This window comes from Manacus vitellinus, unplaced genomic scaffold, assembly GCF_001715985.3.
Source record: "Manacus vitellinus isolate BGI_N305 unplaced genomic scaffold, ASM171598v3 scaffold_68_pilon, whole genome shotgun sequence".
In the NCBI taxonomy this organism is placed as follows: domain Eukaryota; kingdom Metazoa; phylum Chordata; class Aves; order Passeriformes; family Pipridae; genus Manacus; species Manacus vitellinus.
Genome location: NW_021940744.1, coordinates 293,185 through 305,876, shown reverse-complemented (window position 1 = coordinate 305,876; position 12,692 = coordinate 293,185). Strand labels below are relative to the sequence as shown.

General features: G+C 40.6%; 1 protein-coding gene across 9 annotated transcripts in view; it reads right to left on the bottom strand.

Moving 5' to 3' along the window:
- RC3H1 (ring finger and CCCH-type domains 1) overlaps positions 1-12,603 on the bottom strand; it is a 60,036-nt gene extending 47,433 nt beyond the window's left edge. For all 9 annotated transcript variants that reach the window (XM_018083816.2, XM_029964023.1, XM_029964027.1 and 6 more), the window contains exon 1: positions 12,585-12,603. The gene's annotated coding sequence lies outside the window, so the exon portion shown is untranslated. The remainder of the gene's footprint in view (positions 1-12,584) is intronic.
- Between the last annotated feature and the right edge of the window lie 89 nt (positions 12,604-12,692).

Genomic DNA, 12,692 nt, shown 5'->3' with positions numbered 1-12,692 from the left:
GTCTGCCTGTTTAATTCATGAGTTCAATTAAAACATATTACAATCTCAAGGAAGGTTATCTTGTTCTGTGTCATGTACAAAACAATCTCTAGACTACTGTAATGTTTTTACAAAAGGCAATGGAGCACCTAGTTTGGTGGCATATACATTTTATCATACCAGGAGTCCACAATGACAAAGAAAGTTTTTCACCCGAGCCTTATTGTGATTCTATTATAATTATTCTGTTATAATTCTGTTTCACCATTCTCAACGATTTTGAGACAGAATTATTAAACTATATCAGCTTCAAGAATTCAGCTCCTCTACTTCAGGCCCCTGTTCAGTCACCCATGTGATATCATTTCTGCACTATGAAGAAGCTGTATGGCCCCATCAGGTTTGGAGAAAAGATATCCGTTTGCAAACAGTGTGAACAAGACAATGCTGCTGTGCTCACCCCTGCAGTTGTACCAACCACTTCCAAGAAGTGGAGGTAGGCAGCCTGAGGAGTTGTAATAGAAGATAATGTAGGTTTTCCTCTTTTCTCTCCCAGATCACAGCTGAAGTCCAGCTGCTCTCATCCTGTCTAGAACTAAGAAAATCGTTAAAAGATTAGCGAAACAAGTGCCCTTGTGGCCAAGGAGGCCAATGGGATCCTGGGGTGCATCAGGAAGAGCACTGGCAGCAGGTCAGGGGGGGGATCCTGCCCCTCTGTCCAGCCCTGTGAGGCACATCTGCAGTGCTGGGGCCAGCTCTGGGCTCCTCAGGACAGGAGGGACAAGAGCTCCTGGAGCGGGTCCAGCAGAGGCTGTGAGGATGCTGAAGGGATGGAGCATCTCTGGGTGCAGGAAAGGCTGAGGGAGCTGGGGCTGCTCAGCCTCGAAAAGAGACACTGAGAGAGGACCTCATCCACGTCTGTCGGGGTCTGCAGGGAGGGGCAGAGGATGGCCCAGGCCCTGCTCAGTGCGCCCAGCAATGGGACGAGAGGCAGTGGGCAGGAACTGATGCCCAGGAAGTTCCACCTGGACATGAGGAAGAACTTTGCTGTGCAGTGCTGAGACCACAGAGGGTGTGGAGTCTCCCTCACCAGAGAGATTCCATAGCTGTCTGAACACAAGCCTGTGCCCTGTGCTCTGGGATGACCCTGCTGGAGCAGGGAGGTGAGACCAGATGAGCCTCTGCGGTCCCTTCCAATCTGACCCATTCTGGGGTTCTGTGAAAACACCCAAACTGTAAACAAAGCAAATCACAGACACTACCTCCAAGTGTGACAATCCAGAGGAGACGCAGCACTGCAGCAAGAGCAAATGATCTCTATTAACACAGCAGATTACACTGCCTAGCACAACCTAGTAACGGTTGGTGAGCCATTTTAGCCCTGGGAGGACACCAAGCATCCAGACTCACATTTGCATTCTACCACCAGTGAAGAGATACTGAAACTTTACCCATGTGGCATTTTCAGTGCAGTTTCAAGCCTGGCTTACAGTGGGGCAAGTCAGAACTGCTTCTCAGAAAGTACTCCCCTGACAGCTCTAGATCTGACCTGCATTATCCATGCCAAGGACCTAAGCCTGTCAAAACCAAATTCCTTTCCTTCCCACATTAGCCTCTAACAGCCTCCAAAAGATGTTTCAGATCTGTTAAATGGTCAAGCAGTCCTGGAAACACAAGGGAAAGAGTGAGGGAAGCAGAGACGAAAGAAACTTCAAAACAGCCTTTTTTAGCACCAAGACGGATCTGTCAAGTTTTTAGGTGTAGTTTCATAAACAGCTTATTTGGGCACAACCTGGGCAACACAGATTTTTAAGTATTTCTTTATTAACTAAAGTATTGGTCGAATTTTAACCAGACATTTAAATGCTATTAAGCAATCCTAACATAAGGACGACTAGACTAACAGTTTGGAATGATGAGAGTAAGTGAAATGGAATAAGGACCATGAGCAATAACAACCTGTGGAATTGTTCCTTTATACTAAATCCACCCCAAAATTATGCATGTTTCAAAAAACAATGCTTCACAGCTAGGTTTAACCAACATTCAATGGTGTAAGTCATGCAAATACAGTCAAACCCATCCTTTCACTCGTGGTTAGAGCACTGAACAAAGCGCTGACTGGAGAAGATGAAAGAATGCTGTAGCAGCCCATAACTCTCATGTTTCCTTACAGCTCCTAGAGCCCAGTTGCAAATAAGGAAGCCATCATGTAAATGCTACAACAGTCGATACAAAAACAGCTTACAGGACTCAACAAAGTCAGATAGCCTCCTTTGTTGAGTCCTGTAGTAGCTTCACTGGCAATAATAGCAGGAATATTAAGATAAAGAACATAAGTTTCACAGATTACTATTCTGCTTGTTTCCATGACACAATTGTGTTTTAATAACACAACCTAGCCTACACTAGAGCTCTGGAGTCATCCAAGGTCAAGAGGCAGCTTGTTGCGGAAATGGCACCGAGTCCGGAGAGTTTCAGCTCCCTTGTTAACAGTTGCATAAATAAAAAATTAGCTACTCAATGTACTATTCAAGATTTTCTCCACGCCTCTAATAGTTTTGTTGTAAAAATCCAAACGCTATTCAGCACTGAAAAACCTGCTCATCACTTTTCAGTGGTGTTAAATTGCCATTCACACAGGGCTTAAAGTCTTTTAAGTATCAGCAGGAGAGGTCACACAACTATTGCTGAAAAGCAGGTTAATGCAGGTACTTCTGACTCAGAATGTAATTGAGCCTCATTTGCTTTAAATGCTACTGGCAGCCGGTGATTCAATTTGTAGCATTGCTAAAAAGAGCAGTTCCAGCGGCCAGAAATAGCCCAGGGCAAGGTACTCCTTTTGAATGAGACTTTTCATGTAACCTTCAATCAGAAGAAAAAAATCCCACCCTTAAATATTTTGCAGCTTTGGTGTTAAGTCTCACCTTCCAGATTTATAAAAATAGCATCTTTTCTTTACAGCTTTACAAGATCATTAAAAACAGTACTCGTGGTTTTAGTGAGTGGAAACAAAAGGCTCCAGTCTCAGGGTTTCCATTAAACACCTACTCTTAACCAATACCAAACATCTCCAGTTGAACCACAAAAATGAAATGCCTTTTCTTTTTTTTTTTAGTACAGAAAAAAAATGCAAGATACTCATTTATTAGAGAAAAAATCCAAGCCTCCAATATCCCACTGACCCTCCTATCAGTAATGGTTGAGAGGTATATTTACTTTTGGCAGGAACCTGAATTCAACTGGGAAAAAGAGTATCCTACATCCTCTTGAAAAGAGGTTTTGAATTATAACCCTGGTTATAAAAGTTTAAAGTTACATAACTTGAAAATCATCCAAGCAAGAGGGCAAAATACGATAATCCTGGGAGTTACCTATTAAAATCCAGTGCCGACTTAGTGAATTCTGCTGTTCAGGACTTGTAAAAACAGTTCTACTTCAGACAGGTAATTCTGTCTTTTAAAACAAAAGTTCTCTTATTTACTGTTTACTTTGCATGAAACTTGTCCTAAACGGAGCAGTCCATGAAGAAAGATTTTCTCATTCCCAGTCCTCAAAGACATATTCATCTCTAAAAGATACTACAACTGTATTACAGCAGTATTAGCACCTGGAAAGATGGAAAATAAAAAATACACAGCACACAATCTCACAGACTATTGCCAGAGCTCTATTAACATCAAGTGCACAGCTCTCCACAGCAAGCTGAACCAGCCTGCCTTTCTAAAAGCAGAGGGTAAACTTCTGCTAATGAACCTTATCCACAGGAGATTAGACCTCAGTCATAGATACTGGACTGGATACGTCTTATCTTATGATACTTGGATAAGTCCAATATCATAAGATAAGACTGGAATATGCTCAGAAAGTAACAGCAGGTGCAAAGTCAACAACTCTGTACTTCATTTGAATTAGTTTCCATTAACAATCTCCTTCTTGAAGTGGCCACAGCCCACCAGGAGCAGCCCACCACTGCACTGAGACCACAAGTGTCTGAGCCTTGACACCCCTGACTGCAATATTCCCTATTCCAGTTCCTTGAGGGTACATCTAATCCACGTTTTACAGTTACTGCACACAGGGACTATACAGAAAAATAATTCCACTTTTCAAATTTCCTTCTTTTACAGTCTTAGAACTTAGCTGTTCTAATCACACCATTACTGCTCTAGACCAAGCCAGGATAAATGACAAGCCAGCCTTGTACAGCCAATATTTGCATGACTTGATAATTTAAATTCCTTCTGACTTGTGCTGTATAAGCCCCTGGTTAAATAGCACTTATCCAAAAATACGATAAGGCATAGGAAGGGAAAACTAGGTATGTAAACCATTACCACCCATGCAGTCAATATCCCTTTACACATTCCTGTATTTAGCCACTCAGTTTTTTGAATAAAAGCAATGACAGTAAGCTAAAACTGAATGACAAACAATTCAAGAAAAGAAAATTCTCGAAATCTGTAAGCCAAAGGCAGCTGTAATAGCACTACTGAAGCCCTCAAAATGACATAGGAAATTATTTTCTTTAACGTACAAAACAAGAACAAAGTATTTAAATGTATTTATTAGCATATTGCAGTCACTGGATTTCCAGGGGCTTACTGTCAATTTTCATCCTGTAATGACAACTCACATAGCAGCTTGTCACATTAACGTGACTGACTATTCCCACTTCTCAAAAGCTACACCAAGAGCTGAAATTACATTAATGAATTATCGGATGTGCTTGAAGGAAAGGATTGCTGTCATTCACTTCCCCTTCCTGAAGGCTCCCAAGTACTGTCACGTGAGCTGGCAAATGAACTAAGGGCTTTCTTTCCCCCCCTCTCCTGGGGCAGGGGGGAGAACAAGTAACATTTTTATTTATCAGGTGAATACATGTATTACTCACAGGAAGATACAGTGGAATGTTAGTTGGGTTTTTTTCCCTTTAGATTTTACCTAAAATATGCTTGTGACTGTTTGAATACCTCGTAATTCCTGACTCCACACCCCGTCCTCCTCCTGCAGCCTAATGCGATCACCACACCATCACATCCTCAAATCCTGACACCAAGGAGTTCTGGGGAACTACAGTTCTTCCTGCTACATCCCGAAATCACCCACATCGTGCCCAAGATGCAGCTTGACAGAACTCAAGTTGTTCCATTCTAAACTGGTTTAGTGAAGCTGAAAACTCACATAAAAATGGCTGTGAGTACATAGTTCCTCCTCAGAAACACACCCAGAGACATCCCCACCCATCCTTGGGTGCTGCTTTGTTAGAAACATTTGACTGACAAGTTCCACTGAGAAAGGAGTGACCAGAAAAGCTGATTACAGATCTCACTGCTTGCTGAAGCCATGTAAAACTAGAGAGGGAACTATTTCATTCCTACGAACTACAGTGCAGAGACCTTGACACTGAAGGCAGAATACCTCAGCTGCTTCATTTCTACACCTGGTACAGGAATAGATGTTAAAAAAAAAAAAAAAAAAAGAAAAAAAGCCTGAAAGCAACGTGCTAGTGTTGATAACAACTTATTAGTCTTATTTTTATTCTTTCCTACAGAAATGGGACAGAACACCACACATTAAGGAAAGATGAAAATTTTGCCACGTTTCTCCCTATCGGTAACAGAAGGTAAGTCTTAACTCTGGTAATAATTACTGAAAATGAATAAATTTAGTACAAGTGTAATTTATTTTGATTTGCAACCAACTGAGCTGTGCCTTTTTGCTTTCTGGCTGTTTAGGAGAGCTTTGTCCACAGCCTTGCACTTCATTATTCTAAGAATAAAAACAAGAAGTATGTTGCAGTCCAACAGAACCTTTGTGCCTACGGACAGAGTCACCAGTGATGCCAGGCAGCATCACTGCAGGGAAAACTGGAAAGCTCAGTTTCCCAATGCATTCTGGCACCAGTCAGAACTAGGTTATTCCAGATACCTCCAGTCACATCCTGTTATCAATAGGCAGCCTCTTACCAAAAAAGCAGATATGGGATGTTTCAAAGGGTTTCCAAACACAGTCAACCCTTACTTTGAGCACCTTTTCTGTGCACTAAATCACAATTATCCATGCAAAACAAGTTATTTGTCTCCCTGAAGCTTCTTAAAACAAATATATCCTTAAAATGGTTCAGAAGAGAAAACCAGAGGAATCATGAAGTAAAGACATCTTCAATTCAGGAAAAGGCAACAAAACACTTACTCTTTTAAATAGTCTGGTCTACCCCAAACAACCAAAGTTTAACTAATTCTCACTTTCCTGAATAATGGGTTTTTTTCCCCACCTGTAAGAATCACTCACAAAGAAGTTACAGTGTCCAGGCTTCCATCCTTAGGGCCTGGTTAAAAAAAAGGAGACTAAAATTAAAACTCACCATTTTAACTAAAGTTTTTTGCGGCACTCAGATGTCTCTTCTAATTAATTCCACAGGAGGCCTTTTCAAGCAATTAAATGGGAGAATGACTCATAAACAGGAAGGACAGCCTGAGTCGCAGCCTCTGGTTTAACTAACCCAGTCTGTTTCAGGAGGCCAGTTTAGCTTATTTCATCTTTCTTCTGTCAAATTTACAGCACCAGTCAAAGTGGCCACAAGGAAGGGTGCCATGAACAATGCTCCCTAACCTCTCACCACTCTTCCCAGAGGAAGCAGTGACATTTCGGTAGTCCCCAGCAAAGTCCAAGAACAAAGAGTCCCACTATTGCTCCACGATCCAAACAATCCATCCAATCCATCCTGCAAGTCTGAATTATAAAGCAATGAAGTTAAGGGGCAATAAGGCATCTCTGTTACCTGCATTAGCTGGCTGGATTGAATAGTGGCTCATATCAGAAGAAAGGTAAATTAAAAAACAATTAAAAGAAAAATAGGGAATACCAGAGAATGAAAGATCCTTAAAGAGAACAGGAGAGGTAAAGACACCCGCGTATCCAGGAAAAAACATCCTACAAGGACGCATTTTAGCAAGCAAAGAGATAAAGATTCCTTACAGAAAAATAATTTCAAGTCTGGAAAGACACATGGCAGAGTGGTGTTTTCTTTGTACTTGCTTTAGTAATTTGTGAGACACTTTACCCTGTTCTGATCTATTTTTGAACTAAAATCCACGTTCCCTTTACAAAGCAAGTAAGGCCAAGAATTACTGTCCTTTGGAGCTGCTAAATAAGAGCTGCTCATCTTCCAGCTTCCAAAAATTGCTGGATATTAATGGCTACCCACACAATAATTAATAACAATGCAGGTGACCAATGACAATTCCAGTATGATAGTAAACAACTATTCATCAAGATCTTTCAAATTTGGTTAATTAGTTCTATTGTTTACATTAGGGTACTTTGTCATTCCATAAGAAGCCCCTCTGACATGTCTAGAACCCACTGCCCAAATGCCTTGTAAAACAGACTTCATTGTTCTAGAAGAGCTGAAGAAATACTTCACACCATATATAACTGAAGATGTTTCATTTATAGAGGTGGAGGCTGAGACTTGCTCCACAATTCCTACTCTTTTTTCCATACCTCCTATGTGAAGCAGGACAACACCTTGCTGTTTCCTATCTCCTCAAACCACTCCAAACACTTCACTGTGGCACAAAATGCAGGCCTGGTTTTTGTAAAGTGAAACAGGAATTTTAAATTGTGAAACATCACCAACAGAGATGAGTGACTACTTCACTGGACTCACAAGCATGAGCAGATTTTTCAAGATTTCATTAACAATGTTCCCTTGTAAAGACAGGAGAACATTTTCTGCTGAGCCTCCCAGAGAACAGAAAGGCGAGATTTTATTATCATTAGTCCTGCATAACTGCCCTAAACCCCAAAGGACAAAAGATTTTAGTCTTGCCATACTGTGAGTACCAGATTCATCAGATACAAACACGGGATAAGGAAGTCCTACCACTTTCATTGTTTGTACAGTTCTAACATCAAATAGTACCTGAAGGACTTCCATTCTAAAGTGGTAACAAAAGGAATGGAGGTGGGGATAGAACAAGCTGAAAGAATGTGACTTACAGGAAAAGTAAGTCAACAATAAGAGTTTTATTTCATTCACTTTTGAAGGGCATTTACATTACAGTCACTGTAGTAAGACATGGAGGAGTTACTGATTCAAGCACAATTGCTACAAGAAGTGAAGAGTGCTAAGTCAGTATGAATAATGTTTACTCTAAAAACAAAGCACAGAGAAAGTTAAATGCTGCTGAACGCTGAGAGTGTTCCACAGAAGCTGGTTTATTAATAAGTAGGTAATTAAAACCGTCCCCCTTGGCATGAATTTCAATTGATTCATTTTGCAATGCCTTCCCTGAACCTCACTCCTTTTGCCAAGAGATAGTTGAGTTGGGGTCCAATATTGCCTGCCACAATTTATCAAAAATAATTAGCTGCAGGTCCCTGAAGACCTCCAATGCACAACAAAGAGACAAGATTCTCCTTTGAAAACAGTAGGGAAGTTAAAAGTTGTAATTGAACACCCTTCATTTTCCCCCCTGTTTGAACTGAAGTGATTGCTCAAAAAGAGTTCAGGAGGAAGTGCTGAGAAGACATTTAGAATCAGGTCACAAGCACTCCTGCTCCATCAGCTGATCAAGCAGCATTTTATTATCAAGAACAGGTTTAAAACCAACCATACCTCAACCTTCAAGGCTTATACTCACAGGGTCTGATCAACACAGGAGCATCTTGAAAAATAATGACGTCTGGAATGCCCGGATTTTAATTTAACAGCCTGCTTTTAAAGAGTAGTTAATTAGATAATTTAAAAAATATTTATTAAACTAGGATAGTAGAGGGGTGAGACCTGCCTGACTGTCCTTGTTAAAACAAGAAACAAACTGAAAGAAATCAGGAACCACCTGCAAGATCTAGATTTTCCCAGAATAGCACATTGTAGTCACTCAGCCACACCACAGGCTTTGTTTCTTCAGTTGTCCCGTAGCTGAAGTACAGTCCTGTCTCAGATTAACATAACAGATACTCAAGTGCCAAATATTTGTGCAACTGAGAAATAATGCTTTAAAGAAGTGGATTTGCAAGAAATCAGTAGTGAGAGGGGCCTATACAGCAAGAACAATGTGTCCTTATGGTGGTTTCAGTGACTTTATGGCTGGAAGACATAATTGTCAATAAAGCCTCCATCTTCCGTGACACTGAACTCCAGGCTCACCACAGTATTCCCTGACACAAATACTCTCTTCTCAAAGAAATTTGATTCTTTGTATCAAATTACATGGCAACTCTGTCACAAGCTATGTGAGGCAAATGAAAGATAGGTTCCTTCAGCCAGCCTTCCCCTACTTTTCAGTTTAACTGCATATCCTCCATTTCCTATGTAGCAGAAGAAGAAAAACAATCATTTGTGCCTTGCCTCCCCTCCCCTCCTCATTATTTCTCATATGAAGATCTATCTCCACGTTCCTAATAATTCTTCATTTTAACAATGCAGCTAACATTGTGTGTCCTTACCTATTTTGAACAATCAAGTCACAAAGAGACATTTTTTTTCTACACGTGGTTCTTAGGCTTCCCGAGATACTTTACTTTCTGGGGGAAAAAAACACAACCCAGTATGCAGGGCATAACTTTTCATGTAAAAGTCTGCATTGGATGTCCAGGTCTGTGTGTGTGTGTGTGTGTGTGTGTTCCCTGATATATACAATAAGCCATCTCTACTTGCTGAAATTTTCCTTAGACCACGTGCAACTGCCTTCCCTCTCACTGCATTAGGAAGAAAACTTAATGGGAGGTGGGGGACACACATCACACTTGCATGAAACACACCTCTCTAGACATTCCAACACAGAGCAGCGCACAACTGGTGCTGCCTCTGACCACACACATTTACAGCAAATGATTTAGAAATCTTGGTATTTCTATCACAAAACTGCCATCCTTCTCCAGCTGATAGCAACACAACCTGTTGCTACCACACAGTAACAGGAAAGCTATTTCCTCAAGCCAGAAATTATTTTTATACCAGAAAATCTATTTACAAGAAGCTGACAAGACTTTCTCACTTTCTTGCCTGTTAACGCATTTCCACAACTAAAAAAAAATCTCCTCAGAAATCAGCTGGTCCTTGGAAATCCAATACCAGTTCAACTTTTACTATGAACCAAGAAAATGAAACTGATGCAAACGATAACCATCGAGAGATGCTTCTTGAGAAAAACAAGTGGTAACACTCAGTGATGGGAACTGCACCTAATTCACTGTTCACCGTGGAATCTCTGTGCCGAAAGGAAAGTAACATAACGTAAGTAAACATCTGTGGTTTTCCTTCTCGGTTATCACAGTCCCTCGACTTCAGGCTGCGTTACTGTAACAGAGCCTACATGGAATCCTGAAGGTCACGCTGAAATTTCGGCTGGTGCAGCATGTTTATACAATGATCTTTCACAACAGGGCCATATTATATCTTTATTTCTGTGTGAGAATGGTTTCATATTCGTTACCAAGTGCAGTTCAGGGCATTAACTTCAAATTACAAATTCCCCTATGGCTTATCTCTCATGTACTTTGAGACACATTGTTTTTCCTGGCCTAACAGCCAGTAATACTTAGGATGGTCCAGCACACAACCACCTGATTTACTGGGTGTGGGAAGAACCACCAAAAAACCACACAGATTTTCATCTGCAAAATGATTCAGTGGGGAAGAGAATTTTAAACAATGAGCAGGCTCTGCAAAAAATTAAAAAGTTTTATAAAGGTCACCTACTTAAAGATGCCTCATAGTGGCTGCTGCATCACTATTTTGAGATGCTTGGGAAGTTTGGGAGAATAAATGCAGGTGAGTTCTTTCCCTCTAGTCCAGCTTCACACTTTATATTGTTTGAAAGCTACGATTATGCAAGTTCTTTCAAATGGATGAAACATTTTTTCCCAGGTATCCAGCATGTAAACTATAATTCTTGGTGACGAAATAAAATAAAAACATTAATTTTCATTCCTATCATTACATATTCCAGACTGGGAAAGGTCAATTCCCTCAGTATCATCAAATACCCTTTTACAGTACTGGTTAGTTATGAGATATAGACTCTAATTAAATGGGATGTTAGTCTTTGCCATCATTATCACAGGTAACCACCATCAGCATCACCCACAACCTACAAACCAGCATTTTTGTAAGTTTGTACAAAATGCTGTTTTTTACGTAAAAAATTAAGTCACTATTTTAACAAACACTCTCATTGAATCTCAGCTTCTGTGATGCTTAATTCAACAAGATTGATAATGGCTTCCACCCAGACTGCTGGTGAATCACTGGTATCACAGCAGAAGTTTCCAAAAGCAATCCTGTTCTGTTCATCTGCTTTAGCAGGAACACTTTTATATAATAATACACAAGTCTCAAGATGCCCCTAAATTAAACCTTGCCTTATTGATGTCTACAACTTCCAGATTCATACATTCATCTGTTCACTGGAACACCGGTTTTTTAAATTATCTGCGTACAATCATCTCATTGTAAATTTATAAAATATTTTGCTTTGAACTAAGCTAGTCTGGATACAGAGCTGATAAAAAACCCACAAAAACAAACAAACCACCAGAAACCACACAAGTTACTTCCCACTCATCTCCATCAAGGCTCCTGCTGCTCACAGGTGATTGACAAGCTCACCACTCAAGTTTCTGGTTGTCAAAACAGACTGTACTGATGGTAACTGTGTTTCTAAATTTCCCTCCAAGCAGCCTGTCAAGCTGTCTGCTTTGACAGACCCTTTTCTGGGACAGGAAGGCAAAGCCATAAGCTATCGCTGGGAAAAGAAAAGGTGCCTGATAACGTCTGCTTCTATTTATGTTAGTGGAAGCCATAATTTCATATCAGCACTGAGTGTTAATGCACTGAAGAAAGCCATGGTGCTCCGGGTAAAGCTTAGAAACTGTCAATAAGGTACACACTGCACCTGGAATGTGGGTTATTTATGCAGCTATGAAGTCTCTTATTAGTTCCACTGACTTCCAACACAGCAATACAGACATTTATAGCTGATAAAATTAATGCCCTCCATATCCTTATAAGGCTGAATAGGGTAAAAAAAGGTACATTTAGGATCACATTAATTTCTGCTTCATAGTACTGCTGTGTTATCTAACACCTCTGTGGCTATATGATGTGAATAAAATATAAATGGTGAAGTTAACAATTGCATTTCTCTTCCAGCAGAGTCATTAGACAACAGCATTGCTAAACCAGTTACAATGATTAAAGCAGCTCAGCCACAGCCCAGGTTACTTTGAACTTTTTAATAATTTTTGTAAATTTTTCAATTTTTTTTACCCACTTCAGCCATTTTTCAATACGGCAAAAACATCCAGAAAACAGTAGCTACCAGCAGAGGGACAGGCGATTTGTCATTCACACTTGACTGAAATTAATAAAATAAAATAGCTACTCTGAGGGAAAAGGCATGTGGAGGAAAATTCAACATTCCCAGTTCCTAGGAGGAAAAAACCCCGGCATCAGTTCCCTGTTCTAAAACAGCACAGGCCTCAAAATGGCTTTTGAGGACAAAACCTGACACCAGGACATTCCCAACCACTAAAGCACATTAAAATGCAGTTACACCACCACCACGCTCCCGGTATGAAACCTTACCTACCCTCGCCCCGGAATCCAATGGCCAAAACAACACCAGGGTGGAAAAATTAGTGAAAGTCAGGGGAGTTCCTGTGCGGTTTCACCACGGTTTGTCCCCACGCAGAGGGAG